Source organism: Saccoglossus kowalevskii, chromosome 19 (genome assembly GCF_978046115.1).
Source record: "Saccoglossus kowalevskii chromosome 19, keSacKowa6.1, whole genome shotgun sequence".
In the NCBI taxonomy this organism is placed as follows: Eukaryota; Metazoa; Hemichordata; class Enteropneusta; family Harrimaniidae; genus Saccoglossus; species Saccoglossus kowalevskii.
The window spans coordinates 5,658,040-5,675,607 of NC_140659.1; positions in this window are offsets into that span (position 1 = coordinate 5,658,040).

Consider the following 17,568-nt stretch of genomic DNA (forward strand, 5'->3'; position numbering starts at 1 on the left):
GTTGCTGAGCTGCACGCTACAACTTCGTGTGTGATGTTGCTTGATGGTCGTGGATTCACTGGGTCTTGGTTACCGGTTAAAATGTTGCTCTTTTGACGTTGGTAATTTTTATTTGGAACTAATATCTGAGTTACGCCGCAACGTCGCCAGCAGAAACCTGGTATCTCGATGTTGATGGTTGCGGCTGCATAGTAATCGCTGATTTTACTGCTGGTGGATCTTCCGAGAGCCCTTCAAGGTTCATAAAACTCAGTTTTCATGTGGCCAACATACATTAAGTTCTCCCAATCGTAGTATTCCATGTGATGTACACCTAACACGCCAAATATGTTTACAAAATAAAAATAGTTCGGTAGCCAATGGAAATACCATGTTCATTTGCATATCGACCGTGAAAATACCGAAAACACTATTGCATGGGTGATATCCAAATTAGTTTTTGTGAAAATAAGTGACTGGCTAAAGGTACCATTACTGTTGTTCAAATTTCATTTCACTCCGCAAGTATATTCATGTACCCCAAGTGGAAAATATCGTACTTCTTAATATTGTTTATTTCTGCTATGTTTCGAAAAACGGTACTCCTGAAGGGACTACTTTGTTTGCTCTCAGACCTCATTTGCATATGAGGTGTGGAAATACCGATTTTGATTTCAGGGACAAATCAAAATAAACTGCAGTACATATGTAAAAAAATTACTGTATTATGTAAATGAGTCTGGTTTTACAAAACCTAAATATCTAAATACATTACTGTATTATGTAAATGAGTCTGGTTTTACAAAACCTAAATATCGAAATACATTACTGTATTATGTAAATGATTCTGGTTTTACAAAACCTAAATATCGAAATACATTACTGTATTATGTAAATAAGTCTGGTTTTACAAAACCTAAATATCTAAATACGTTACCGTATTATGTAAATGAGTTTGGTTTTGCTAGACCTAAATATTTATATGGATTTCCGTATTATGTAATTGAGCCTTGTTTTGCAAGACCTAAATATCTAAATATATTATCTTATTATGCAAACGAGTCTGGATGCACCCAAATTGAATATCTGAATACATTACCATATTATGTATACAAGTCTAGTTTTGCAAGACCTGGATATCTAAATACTTTATCGTAATATGTAATCAAGTCTGGTTTTGCAAGACCTAAATATCTAATTGCATTCCGTATTATGTAATAAATGCTGCTTTTGCAAAACCTAAATATCTAAATACATTATCGTATTGCGACATCGAGTCTGGTTTTGTAAGACCTAAATATGTTAATATAATTCCGTATTACATAATCAAGTCTTGTTTTGGAAGAGCTAATTATCTAAATACATTACTGTATTATATGATCATGTCTGGTCCTGAAAGACCAATATATATATATAAATACATAACCATATTATGCAATCGAGTCCTGTTTTGCAAAACCAAATATCTATATACTTTACTGTATTATGTAATGAAGACTGGTTTTGCAAGAATTTATTAACTGAATACATTATAGTAATAATTAATTGAGTTAGACTTATTTAGCAATAGTAATCATAAGCATTTTAACACATTGCGACGTTTACAATACTTTATTTTTACAATGGTGTATTGAGTGAGCACCGTGTAGAACTAACGTGATTTGAGAACTTACCATGTGTTATTTGATTACAATGTATTTTATAACAAGCTCTACACAAGCGTTAACATGTGTGAAATAACATTGAATAGGTTTAAATCAAATTGGTATAAAATTATTCATCTATACCGCGCCATCTTATTGTATCTCGTACAGATCAAGTTGCTCGTATTAAATTGTCGTTATCACGCTCTATTAATGGACCGCAATGGTTGCTTTAGTCGCTAACTCGCTACCATAGCAACGATGCAAAAACACATAAAGAATGTGACTTTCTTTGTGAACATACTTTATTGTAAATCAGTTGATTTGATGTGCAATGACCTTTGTATATTTACTTCAGATGTGTTGTGTCATTGTATTTCATAGGTATTTTAATTAAAATTTGATTGCAATTAATGGGCGACACGTGTCAGCTGCAGATCGAATCATGAAATCAACAAATGAATTATACATACCAAAAGAAACCAAGGACAATAAAGAACAAGATCTATGACAAACTGTTTGGGTTTTCAGTCATTACTCAGCAACTATTGATTCTTGGTTTTTCTGACGATTTTAAATAAATGATGTTTGTTCTTATACTTTAAATATTACATTTTGTCTTGAGTTTTATGATTTCGTCGAATTAATTATATATTGATATTACATTGTCTACACCATGGTATCAGGATATTACATTGTCCACTTCACGATACCAGGGTATTACATTGTCTACATCACGATACCAGGGTATTATACTGTCCACTTCACGATACCAGGGTATTACATTTTCTACACTATGGTATCGGGGTATTACATTGTTTACATGACGATACCAGGGTATTCCATTGTCCACTTCACGATACCAGGGTATTACATTGTCTAAACCACGATATCAGGGTATTACACTGTCCACTTCACGATACCAGGGTATTACATTGTCCACTTCACGATACCAGGGTATTACATTGTCTACACCAAGATATCGGGGTATTACATTGTCTACACCACGATATCAGGGTATTACACTGTCCACTTCACGATACCAGGGTATTACATTGTCTACACCACGGTATCAGGGTATTACATTGTCTACATCACGATATCAGGGTATTACACTGACTACACCACGGTATCAGGGTATTACATTGTCCACTTCACGATACCAGGGTATTACATTGTCTACACCACGGTATCAGGTTATTACATTGTCTACACCACGATATCAGGGTATTACATTGTCTACACCACGGTATTAGCGTAATACATTGTCTACACCACGATATCAGGGTATTACATTGTCTACACCATGGTATCAGGGTAATATATTGTCTACACCACGGTATCAGGGTATTCCATTGCCAACACTACGTTATCAGAGTATTCCAATGCCAACACCACGATATCAGGCTACTACATTGTTGACACCACGTTATTAGGGTATTACATTGTCTACATCACTATATAAGGGTATTAAACTGCCTACACAACGCTATCAGGGTATTACACTGTCCACTTCACGATACCAGGGTATTACATTGTCTACACCACGGTATCAGGGTATTACATTGTCTACACCTCGATATCAGGGTATTAAATTGTCTACACCTCGGTATCAGGGTAATACATTGTCCACTTCACGATACCAGGGCATTACATTGTCTACACTACGGTATCAGGTTATTACATTGTCTACACCACGATATCAGGGTATTACATTGTCTACACCACGGTATTAGCGTAATACATTGTCTACACCACGATATCAGGGTATTACATTGTCTACACCATGGTATCAGCCTATTACATTGTCTACACCATGATGTCAGGGTATTACATTGTCTACATCACGGTATCAGGATATTACATTGTCCACTTAACGATATCAGGGTATTACACTGTCTACACCACGCAATCAGGGTATTACACTGTCCACTTAACGATATCAGGGTATTACACTGTCTACACCACGCAATCAGGGTATTACACTGTCCACTTCACGATACCAGGGTATTAAATTGTCTACACCACGGTATCAGGGTATTACATTGTCTACATCACGATATCAGAGTATTACACTGCCTGCACCACGCTATCAGGGTATTACATTTTCCACTTCACGATACCAGGTTATTACATTGTCTACACCACGGTGTCAGGGTATTACATGGTCTACACCACGATATCAGGGTATTACATTGTTTACACCACGGTATCAGGGTAATACATTGTCTACACCACGATATCAGGGTATTACATTGTCTACACCATGGTATCAGGGTATTACATTGTCAACACCACGATATCAGGGTATTACATTGTCTACACCGCGATATCAGGGTAATGCATTGTCTACACCACGGTATCAGGCTATTACATTGTCTACACCACGGTATCAGGGTAATATATTGTCTACACCACGGTATCAGGGTATTATATTGTATACACCAGGATATCGTGGTATAACACTGTCTACACCACGATATCAGGGTATTACATTGTCCACTTCACGATACCAGGGTATTATATTGTCTACACCACGGTATCAGGGTATTACATTGTCTACACCACGATATCAGGGTATTACATTGTCACACCACGATATCGGGGTAATACATTGTCTACACCACGATATCAGGGTATTACATTTTGTACACCACGGTATCAGGATAGTACACTATTCACTTCATGACACCAGGGTATTACATTGTCTACACCACGGTATCAGGGTATTACATTGTCTACATCACGATATCAGGTTATTACACTGCCTACACCACGCTATCAGGGTATTACATTGTCTACATCACGGTATCAGTATATTACACTTTCCACTTCACGATACCATGGTATTAAATTGTCTACACCACGGTATCAGTGTATTACATTGTCTACATAACTATATAAGGGTATTACACTGTCTACAACACTATATAAGGGTATTACACTGCGTATACCACGCTATCGGGGTATTACATTGTCCACTTCAAGATACCAGGCTATTACATTGTCTTCACCACGGTGTCAGGGTATTACACTGTCCACTTCACGATACCAGTGTATTACATTGTATACACCACGGTATCAAGGTATTACATTGTCTGCACCACGATATCAGTGTATTATATTGTCTATACCGTGATTTCAGGGTATTACACTGTCTAGACCACGATATCAGGGTATTACATTGTCCACACCGCGGTATCAGCTTATTACATTGTCTACACCACGATAGCAGGGTATTACACTGTCCACTTCTCGATACCAGGGCATTACATTGTCTACACCACGGTATCAGGGTATTACATTGTCTACACCACGATATCTGTGTGTTACGTTTTCTACACCACGGTATCAGGTTATTACATTGTCTACACCACGTCATCAGGGTATTGCATTGTCTACACAACGCTATCAGGGTATTACATTGTCTGCATCACGATATCAGGGTATTACCCTGTCTACACCACTCTATCAGGGTATTACATTGTCCACTTCACGATACCAGGGTATTATAATTTCTACTCCACGGTATCAGGGTATTACATTGTCTACACCACGGTATCAGGATATTACGCTGCCTACACCACGCTATCAGTGTATTACATTGTCCACTTCACGATACCAGGGTATTATATTGTCTACACCACGGTATCAGGGTATTACATTGTCTACACCACGATATCAGGGTATTACATTGTCTACATCACGGTATCAGTATATTACACTGTCCACTTAACGATATCAGGGTATTACACTGTCTACACCACGCAATCAGGGTATTACACTGTCCACTTCACGATACCAGGGTATTAAATTGTCTACACCACTGTATCAGGGTATTACATTGTCTACATCACGATATCAGGGTATTACTCTGCCTACACCATGCTATCAGGGTATTACATTTTCCACTTCACGATACCAGGTTATTACATTGTCTACACCACGGTGTCAGGGTATTACATTGTCTACACTACGATATCAGGGTATTACATTGTCTACACCACGATATCATTGTAATACATTGTCTACACCACGATATCAGGGTATTACATTGTCTACACCATGGTATCAGGCTATTACATTGTCTACACCATGATGTCAGGGTATTACATTGTCTACACCGCGATATCAGGGTAATGCATTGTCTACACCACGGTATCAGGCTATTACATTGTCTACACCACGGTATCAGATTATTATATTGTCTACACCACGGTATCAGGGTATTATATTGTATACACCACGATATCAGGGTATAACACTGTCTACACCACGATATCAGGGTATTACATTGTCCACTTCACGATACCAGGTTATTATATTGTCTACACCACGGTATCATGGTATTACATTGTCTACACCACGATATCAGGGTATTACATTGTCACACCACGGTATCGGGGTAATACATTGTCTACACCACGATATCAGGTTATTACATTGTGTACACCACGGTATCAATATATTACACTTTCCACTTCACGATACCAGGGTATTAAATTGTCTACATCACGGTATCAGTGTATTACATTGTCTACACCACGATATCAGGGTATTACATTGTCACACCACGGTATCAGGGTAATACATTGTCTACACCACGATATCAGGGTATTACATTGTCTACACCACGGTATCAGCATATTACACTATTCACTTCACGACACCAGGGTATTACATTGTCTACACCACGGTATCAGGGTATTACATTGTCTACATCACGATATCAGGTTATTACACTGCCTACACCACGCTATCAGGGTATTACATTTTCTACACCACGACACCAGGGTATTACATTGTCTACACCACGGTATCAGGGTATTACATTGTCTACATCACGATATCAGTGTAGTACATTGTCTACACAACGATATCAAGGTAGTACATTGTCCCCGCTACGCTATCAGCGTATTGCATTGTCGACGCTATGTTATCAGGGTATTACATTGCCCACGCTCCGTTATCAGGGTATTCCATTGCCAACACCACGATATCAGGCTATTACATTGTTGACACCACGTTATTAGGGTATTACATTGTCTACATCACTATATAAGGGTATTACACTGTCTACATCACTATATAAGTGTATTAAACTGCCTAAACAACGCTATCAGGGTATTACATTGTCCACTTCACGATACCAGGGTATTACATTGTCTACACCACGGTATCAGGGTATTACATTGTCTACACCACGATATCAGGGTATTAAATTTTCTACACCACGGTATCAGGGTAATACATTGTCCACTTCACGATACCAGGGTATTACATTGTCTACACTACTGTATCAGATTATTACATTGTCTACACCACGGTATCAGGGTATTACATTGTCTACCCCACGGTATCAGCGTAATACATTGTCTACACCACGATATCAGGGTATTACATTGTCTACACCATGGTATCAGTCTATTACATTGTCTACACCATGATGTCAGGGTATTACATTGTCTACATCACGGTATCAGGATATTACACTGTCCACTTAACGACATCAGGGTATTACACTGTCTACACCACGCAATCAGGGTATTACACTGTCCACTTCACGAAACCAGGGTATTAAATTGTCTACACCACAGTATCAGGGTATTACATTGTCTACATCACGATATCAGGGTATTACACTGCCTACACCACGCTATCAGGGTATTACATTTTCCACTTCACGATACCAGGTTATTGCATTGTCTACACCACGGTGTCAGGGTATTACATTGTCTACACCACGATATCAGTGTATTACATTGTCTACACCACGGTATCAGGGTAATACATTGTCTACACCACGATATCAGGGTATTACATTGTCTACACCATGGTATCAGGCTATTACATTGTCTGCACCATGATGTCAGGGTATTACATTGTCTACATCACGGTATCAGGATATTACTCTGTCCACTTAACGATATCAGGGTATTACACTGTCTACACCACTCTATCAGGGCATTACATTGTCCACTTCACGATACCAGGGTATTATATTTTCTACACCACGGTATCAGGGTATTACATTGTCTACACCACGGTATCAGGGTATTACACTGCCTACACCACGCTATCAGGGTATTACATTGTCCTCTTCACGATACCAGGGTATTATATTGTCTACACCACGGTATCAGGGTATTACATTGTCTACACCACGATATCAGGGTATTACATTGTCTACACCACGGTATCAGGATATTGCACTATTCACTTCACGACACCAGGGTATTACATTGTCTACACCACGATATCAGGGTATTAAATTGTCTACACCACGGTATCAGGGTAATACATTGTCCACTTCACGATACCAGGGTATTACATTGTCTACACCACGGTATCAGATTATTACATTGTCTACACCACGATATCAGGGTATTACATTGTCTACACCACGGTATCAGCGTAATACATTGTCTACACCACGATATCAGGGTATTACATTGTCTAAACCATGGTATCAGTCTATTACATTGTCTACACCATGATGTCAGGGTATTACATTGTCTACATCACGGTATCAGGATATTACACTGTCCACTTAACGATATCAGGGTATTCCACTGTCTACACCACGCAATCAGGGTATTACACTGTCCACTTCACGATACCAGGGTATTAAATTGTCTACACCACGGTATCAGGGTATTACATTGTCTACATCACGATATCAGGGTATTACACTGCCTACACCACGCTATCAGGGTATTACATTTTCCACTTCACGATACCAGGTTATTAAATTGTCTACACCACGGTGTCAGGGTTTTACATTGTCTACACCACGATATCAGGGTATTACATTGTCTACACCACGGTATCAGGGTAATACATTGTCTACACCACGATATCAGTGTATTACATTGTCTACACCATGGTATCAGGCTATTACATTGTCTACACCATGATGTCAGGGTATTACATTGTCAACACCACGATATCAGGGTATTACATTGTCTACACCGCGATATCAGGGTAATGCATTGTCTACACCACGGTATCAGGCTATTACATTGTCTACACCACGGTATCAGGGTATTATATTGTCTGCACCACGGTATCAGGGTATTATATTGTATACACCACGATATCAGGGTATAACACTGTCTACACCACGATATCAGGGTATTACATTGTCCAATTCACGATACCAGGGTATTATATTGTCTACACCACGGTATCAGGGTATTACATTGTCTACACCACGATATCAGGGTATTACATTGTCACACCACGGTATCGGGGTAATACATTGTCTACACCACGATATCAGGGTATTACATTGTGTACACCACGGTATCAATATATTACACATTCCACTTCACGGTACCAGGGGATTAAATTGTCTACACCACGGTATCAGTGTATTACATTGTCTACATCACTATAAAAGGGCATTACACTGTCTACAACACTATATAAGGGTATTACACTGCGTACACCACGCTATCGGGGTATTACATTGTCCACTTCACGATACCAGGGTATTACATTGTCTACACCACGGTATCAAGGTATTACATTGTTTACACCTCGATATCAGGGTACTATATTGTCTTCACCATGATATCAGGGTATTACACTGTCTAGACCACGATATCAGGGTATTACATTGTCCTCACCGCGGTATCAGCTTATTACATTGTCTACACCACGATATCAGGGTATTACACCGTCCACTTCACGATACCAGGGTATTATATTGTCTACACCACGGTATCAGGGTATTACATTGTCTACACCACGATATCAGGGTATTACATTGTCACACCACGGTATCAGGGTAATACATTGTCTACACCACGATATCAGGGTATTACATTGTCTACACCACGGTATCAGCATATTACACTATTCACTTCACGACACCAGGGTATTACATTGTCTACACCACGGTATCAGGGTATTACATTGTCTACATCACGATATCAGGTTATTACACTGCCTACACCACGCTATCAGGGTATTACATTTTCTACACCACGACACCAGGGTATTACATTGTCTACACCACGGTATCAGGGTATTACATTGTCTACATCACGATATCAGTGTAGTACATTGTCTACACAACGATATCAAGGTAGTACATTGTCCCCGCTACGCTATCAGGGTATTGCATTGTCGACGCTACGTTATCAGGGTATTACATTGTCCACGCTACGTTATCAGGGTATTCCATAGCCAACACCACGATATCAGGCTATTAAATTGTCTACACCACGGTATCAGGGTAATACATTGTCCACTTCACGATACCAGGGTATTATATTGTCTACACCACGGTATCAGATTATTACATTGTCTACACCACGGTATCAGGATATTACATTGTCTACCCCACGGTATCAGCGTAATACATTGTCTACACCACGATATCAGGGTATTACATTGTCTACACCATGGTATCAGGCTATTACATTGTCTACACCATGATGTCAGGGTATTACATTGTCTACATCACGGTATCAGGATATTACACTGTCCACTTAACGATATCAGGGTATTACACTGTCTACACCACGCAATCAGGGTTTTACACTGTCCACTTCACGAAACCAGGGTATTAAATTGTCTACACCACGGTATCAGGGTATTACATTGTCTACATCACGATATCAGGGTATTACACTGCCTACACCACGCTATCAGGGTATTACATTTTCCACTTCACGATACCAGGTTATTAAATTGTCTACACCACGGTGTCAGGGTTTTACATTGTCTACACCACGATATCAGGGTATTACATTGTCTACACCACGGTATCAGGGTAATACATTGTCTACACCACGATATCAGTGTATTACATTGTCTACACCATGGTATCAGGCTATTACATTGTCTACACCATGATGTCAGGGTATTACATTGTCAACACCACGATATCAGGGTATTACATTGTCTACACCGCGATATCAGGGTAATGCATTGTCTACACCACGGTATCAGGCTATTACATTGTCTACACCACGGTATCAGGGTATTATATTGTCTGCACCACGGTATCAGGGTATTATATTGTATACACCACGATATCAGGGTATAACACTGTCTACACGACGATATCAGGGTATTACATTGTCCAATTCACGATACCAGGGTATTATATTGTCTACACCACGGTATCAGGGTATTACATTGTCTACACCACGATATCAGGGTATTACATTGTCACACCACGGTATCGGGGTAATACATTGTCTACACCACGATATCAGGGTATTACATTGTGTACACCACGGTATCAATATATTACACATTCCACTTCACGGTACCAGGGGATTAAATTGTCTACACCACGGTATCAGTGTATTACATTGTCTACATCACTATAAAAGGGCATTACACTGTCTACAACACTATATAAGGGTATTACACTGCGTACACCACGCTATCGGGGTATTACATTGTCCACTTCACGATACCAGGGTATTACATTGTCTACACCACGGTATCAAGGTATTACATTGTTTACACCTCGATATCAGGGTACTATATTGTCTTCACCATGATATCAGGGTATTACACTGTCTAGACCACGATATCAGGGTATTACATTGTCCTCACCGCGGTATCAGCTTATTACATTGTCTACACCACGATATCAGGGTATTACACCGTCCACTTCACGATACCAGGGTATTATATTGTCTACACCACGGTATCAGGGTATTACATTGTCTACACCACGATATCAGGGTATTACATTGTCACACCACGGTATCAGGGTAATACATTGTCTACACCACGATATCAGGGTATTACATTGTCTACACCACGGTATCAGCATATTACACTATTCACTTCACGACACCAGGGTATTACATTGTCTACACCACGGTATCAGGGTATTACATTGTCTACATCACGATATCAGGTTATTACACTGCCTACACCACGCTATCAGGGTATTACATTTTCTACACCACGACACCAGGGTATTACATTGTCTACACCACGGTATCAGGGTATTACATTGTCTACATCACGATATCAGTGTAGTACATTGTCTACACAACGATATCAAGGTAGTACATTGTCCCCGCTACGCTATCAGGGTATTGCATTGTCGACGCTACGTTATCAGGGTATTACATTGTCCACGCTACGTTATCAGGGTATTCCATAGCCAACACCACGATATCAGGCTATTAAATTGTCTACACCACGGTATCAGGGTAATACATTGTCCACTTCACGATACCAGGGTATTATATTGTCTACACCACGGTATCAGATTATTACATTGTCTACACCACGGTATCAGGATATTACATTGTCTACCCCACGGTATCAGCGTAATACATTGTCTACACCACGATATCAGGGTATTACATTGTCTACACCATGGTATCAGGCTATTACATTGTCTACACCATGATGTCAGGGTATTACATTGTCTACATCACGGTATCAGGATATTACACTGTCCACTTAACGATATCAGGGTATTACACTGTCTACACCACGCAATCAGGGTTTTACACTGTCCACTTCACGAAACCAGGGTATTAAATTGTCTACACCACGGTATCAGGGTATTACATTGTCTACATCACGATATCAGGGTATTACACTGCCTACACCACGCTATCAGGGTATTACATTTTCCACTTCACGATACCAGGTTATTACATTGTCTACACCACGGTGTCAGGGTATTACATTGTCTACACCACAATATCAGGGTATTACATGATCTACACCACGGTATCAGGGTAATACATTGTCTACACCATGATGTCAGGGTATTGCATTATCTACACCACGATATCAGGGTATTACATTGTCTACACCACGATATCAGGGTATTACATTGTCTACACCACGGTATCAGGCTATTACATTGTCTACACCACGGTATCAGGGTATTATATTGTCTACACCACGGTATCAGGGTATTATATTGTATACACCACGATATCAGGGTATAACACTGTCTACACCACGATATCAGGGTATTACAATGTCTACACCACGGTATCAGGCTATTACATTGTCTTCACCACGGTATCAGGATATTACAGTGTCCACTTCACGATACCAGGGTATTACATTGTCTAGACCACGGTATCAAGGTATTACATTGTCTACACCACGATATCAGGGTATTATATTGTCTACACCATGATATCAGCGTATTACACTGTCTAAACCACGATATCAGGGTATTACATTGTCTACACCGCGGTATCAGCTTATTACATTGTCTACACCACGATATCAGGTTATTACACTGTCCACTTCACGATACCAGGGTATTACATTGTCTACACCACGGTATCAGGGTATTACATTGTCTACACCACGGTATCAGGGTATTACATTGTCTACACCACAATATCAGGGTGTTACATTGTCTACACCACGTTATCAGTGTATTACATTTTCTACACCACGGTATCAGGTTATTACATTGTCTACACCACGTCATCAGTGTATTACATTGTCTACACCACGGTATCAGGGTATTACATACACTACGGTATCAGTGTATTACATTGTCTACACCACGATATCAGGGTATTACGCTGTCTACACCGCGGTATCAGGGTATTACACTGTCTAAACTACAGTATTAGGATATTACATTGTCTACACCACAATATCAGGATATCACATTGCCTACACCACGATACCAAGGTATTATATTGTCTACACCACGATATCAGTGTAGTACATTGTCTACACAACGATATCAAGGTAGTACATTGTCCCCGCTACGCTATCAGGGTATTGCATTGTCGACGCTACGTTATCAGGATATTACATTGTCCACGCTACGTTATCAGGGTATTCCATTGCCAACACCACGATATCAGGGTATTACATTGTTGACACCACGTTATTAGGGTATTACATTGTCTACACCACGTTGTCAGGGTTTTACGTTGTCGACATCACGTCATCAGGGTATTACATTGTCTACACCACGTTACATGGGTATTACATTGTCTTCACCGCGTTGTCAGGGTATTACATTGTAGACACCACGTTATTAGGGTATTACATTTTCTACACCACATTGTCAAGGTATTACGTTGTCGACACCACGTCGTCAGGGCATTACATTGTCTACACCACGTTATCATGGTATTACATTGTCGACATCACGTTATTAGGGTATTACATTTTCTACACCACATTGTCAGAGTATTACGCTGTCGACACCACATTGTCAGGGTATTACATTTTCAACACCACGTTGTCAGGGTATTACACTGTATACACCACGTTGTCATGGTATTACATTGTTTACACCACGTTATCAGTGTATTACATTGTCCACACCACGTTGTCAAGGTATTACATTGTCTACACCACGTTGTCAGGTATTACATTGTCCACACCACGTTGGCAGGGTATTACATTGCTTATACCGCGTAGTCAGGGTATTACATTGTCCACCTGTCATTGTAATCAGTGGAGGATCTGGGGAGGGATCTTTGGGTCCGGACCCCCCCCCCCCCTCCGTTGAAAAATGTGTTCAATTTGTATTTGTATAATATAATAAATCATTAACTTAGTCTGGCGATTTTAAAGTTTGGACCCCCCCCCCCCATAAAAAATCCTTTATCCGCCCCTGGTAATACATACTCCATAGTATTGCATTTCATTCTATTTTGGAGTTGGTTTGCATTTTCACTCAATAATTACGAAATTTGATGGATTACTTGTTAATTCATTGTAAACATGATTCCATGTCGCTTTAATAACCAACATGTTATCTATTTCACAAAATGAAATATTGTCTCGGTGTGAGAATGTCATCTTTCATTCCATGCGTTTTGTTCCTTTTCAATTTGATTTTTAGAACTTTCAGTAATTTTTGTTCTTTTTTACTTATGTATTTTTTTATTTTGTTTCTCTTTAGGTATAAGTATAGGATAACGCCCGACTGCACAAGTACATACCCAGACATTTCTTATTTCATTTCATTTCATTTTCTATCGCCGTAAAATTATCTTTGATGTCATGTCCTCGGACAATTTATGAGAACAAAGAGTTGACTTGAGAAAACAGGTCATACACGAAAACAGGACATCTGTATGTATGCAATGGAACATTCTAAATGATGAAAAAAACTCAGAATGCCGTAATATTTGTACTTAATATTATTAATTGTAATCAGACATATTATTGGCCCTTTGCTCGTTGGCTGCAGTTTTATAAAAATTAAATTAAATTAAATATTATCGTAATCGTCAAATTCCATAGACTGCCTTTCTAAACAATCATCCACACGCCATTATTACTTCATAACTTCGTATTCAGAATTCTGCAATAAGATTAATATTTTGTAGTCATAAATTTTACTACATAGCTTCACATTTAAGAAATCGGAATTGGCTGTCAGCCAAGGAGAGAATAGACGTCAGATCCGGTGTGTACTCACCTCGTATTTTGGTGAGAAAACTGAACCCCAAAAGATCGCCGCTGAGGGCGCGTTTAGTTCAAATCATGTATTGTTTTGTTTTTTCTTTAAAAAAATTGCTAAATGGTTGAACGTCTTAGAATTGGGGGTCAGAAAGATTCGCTCGATCGTGAAATGAAATAAAACAGCGATGCATACCTGTATACTTTAACTATGAAGCCAATCGGAACTTTGGATTATTGCTCTATGAAGCCAATCGGAACTTTGGATTATTGCTCTATGAAGCCAATCGGAACTTTGGATTATTGCTCTATGAAGCCAATCGGAACTTTGGATTATTGCTCTATGAAGCCAGTCAGAACTTTGGATTATTGCTCTATGAAGCCAATCGAAACTTTGGATTATTGCTCTATGAAATCACAACATTCTGTGACATCACATTACTTACAGGGGATGTAGAAATAAATTCAACTCACCGCCCTATTTTTTGAAAAAAAAATGACCAGAAGAAAGCTAACACACATAATTTAATGTGTGGTTGTACTGATTTTATTCACACTGACAGTAATATATTTTCTGTGCTTTTTATAATTGTATAACAGTTTATTATATATTAAAATATTTATAACAATAATACTTCTTCCACGTTGAACCAATTTTACTGTAATCTGTTAGTGCCTCATTGAAACTCAGAGTAACCGTCTTATTTCTGACCGGCCTTTTTCATGTTGGGACGTTTTCATGTTCTGTTTTCCATGGCGAATCACAAAGTGACATTAAATGGGAGAAAGAGGCCTAGGGCCACGATACTTGTTTATGACCCTCAAATTGGCCGTTTTGAAATTCTCAAAATTATTCGGAATAGCATCGCGTTCGTCCAAACTGTAATATTGTAAAGAATTAACGGTACTTTTCGGGACATGGTCTTACGATCAATGGCAAAACCACTGGCAAACTACAATTACACTTGTTAAGGGAAAACCTTTATTTCTATAACAACATATAAAAGCAGTTTGAATTTAAATCAAACAGAAAATCTCGATCTCCTATCCTAAAACCAAAATCCACATATAGGAGTTTGAGTAGGCAAAACAACACGTGATGTCTTCGTAGCGACTGCTTGGTCAATAACTTTTTTGAGAAAGAAGGTTTGGTGGCGCTCTGAGCTGAACGTCTTTGAAACACACAGGACGCAATGCCACAAATTCTCATTCAATCTCCTCATTTATAATTTATAATTTCCACTCTATAATTGAAGATATGTAAACCATATTACATTCTTAGTTGTCTGGAGAGCAGCTTCTGAGTTCCCACACGCTATTCAACTTGCATTATTAACGCTCCAGATATTGCGTTTCTGGCATAGTTTGCATATACTAGAATGGAATGAGAGAAAGCCCCAAGAGATTGAAAAAACATACAATGAATGACATTATCACAGGTTGTGTGGACATTAACAAATAGACTTTAATAATGCGTCGACGTAGTATGTTTATCATATACCTCGTAACGTTATGAAAACCCCGGTGAGCGAATTGTTTGTATATTAGACTGGCCCAGCCTCGACAAATTTACCGTTTTACATGATAAATGCTTTCAAAAACGAATTTGTAAAATCTAAGGCGTTGGCGCGTCGGTCCAAGGCTTGAAAGAAAATGTATCTATTTGTATATATCAACTATATAGTATTATCCGAACATTGAGAATGGTTCAATTTCAACCAATGGTAGATGCATCTATTGGCAACCAGTAGCAAAATTGTCAGACCAGATACAAATGTTTTTTTGTTTTGTTTTAAATGTTTGTTATGCCCGGCGACAGTTCCTGACTTTTTTTGTATGTGCTGACATATAGTGCATTTTGCCACAGAAGCCATATTCATGTTTTGGGACTACACACAAGACAGGGCTGTGTGGCCATCTCTCTATTAAATGGCAATATACTGCGCTATCCTGGCGTCAATCAGGCTCAGTCAAACACAAGCACCTGCAGTAAAATCGACCTTCGAGTGAGACTGTGGCACACTCACCCAGGCTGGGGTCAACCCTTTAGGCGTTCGGCCTATTTTACACTAAAAATCATAAAATCCCAATTTAAAATCTGAAATACATAAAAATATTCCAATGATTTGTAAATTATTGATTTTATTAAAAACATAAACGTTATGACATCTGAACTTGAGTCTACCGATCATGAGTCTGATGCAACACCCACTATGCTACCAGTGATCGGTACAAATGTTTGCTAGATATGTCATCAAGCTGGATGTTTGACTCCAGATTTAAGAACGGTTCCATCTGAAACAAATATTCTATAATGAATTATCTATCATTTGTCTTTGTTTCTGGGGCAGGTCGCTTTCTAGAGTTGAATTTGTTAACATGTGTTTTCTTGTTTCCTCCCTAGTGTAGCATCAGGCAACCATTTTCGTAGTTTAGTTCACAATTCGTTCCCTATAGCCACAGTTCCGGTTTTACATATTCTCACCATTGACGCTCCCTGTAATGAGCAGCGGCAAGGAGGGGGGAGGGGGTAGCTAGTACAGGTCACGGGAAATAA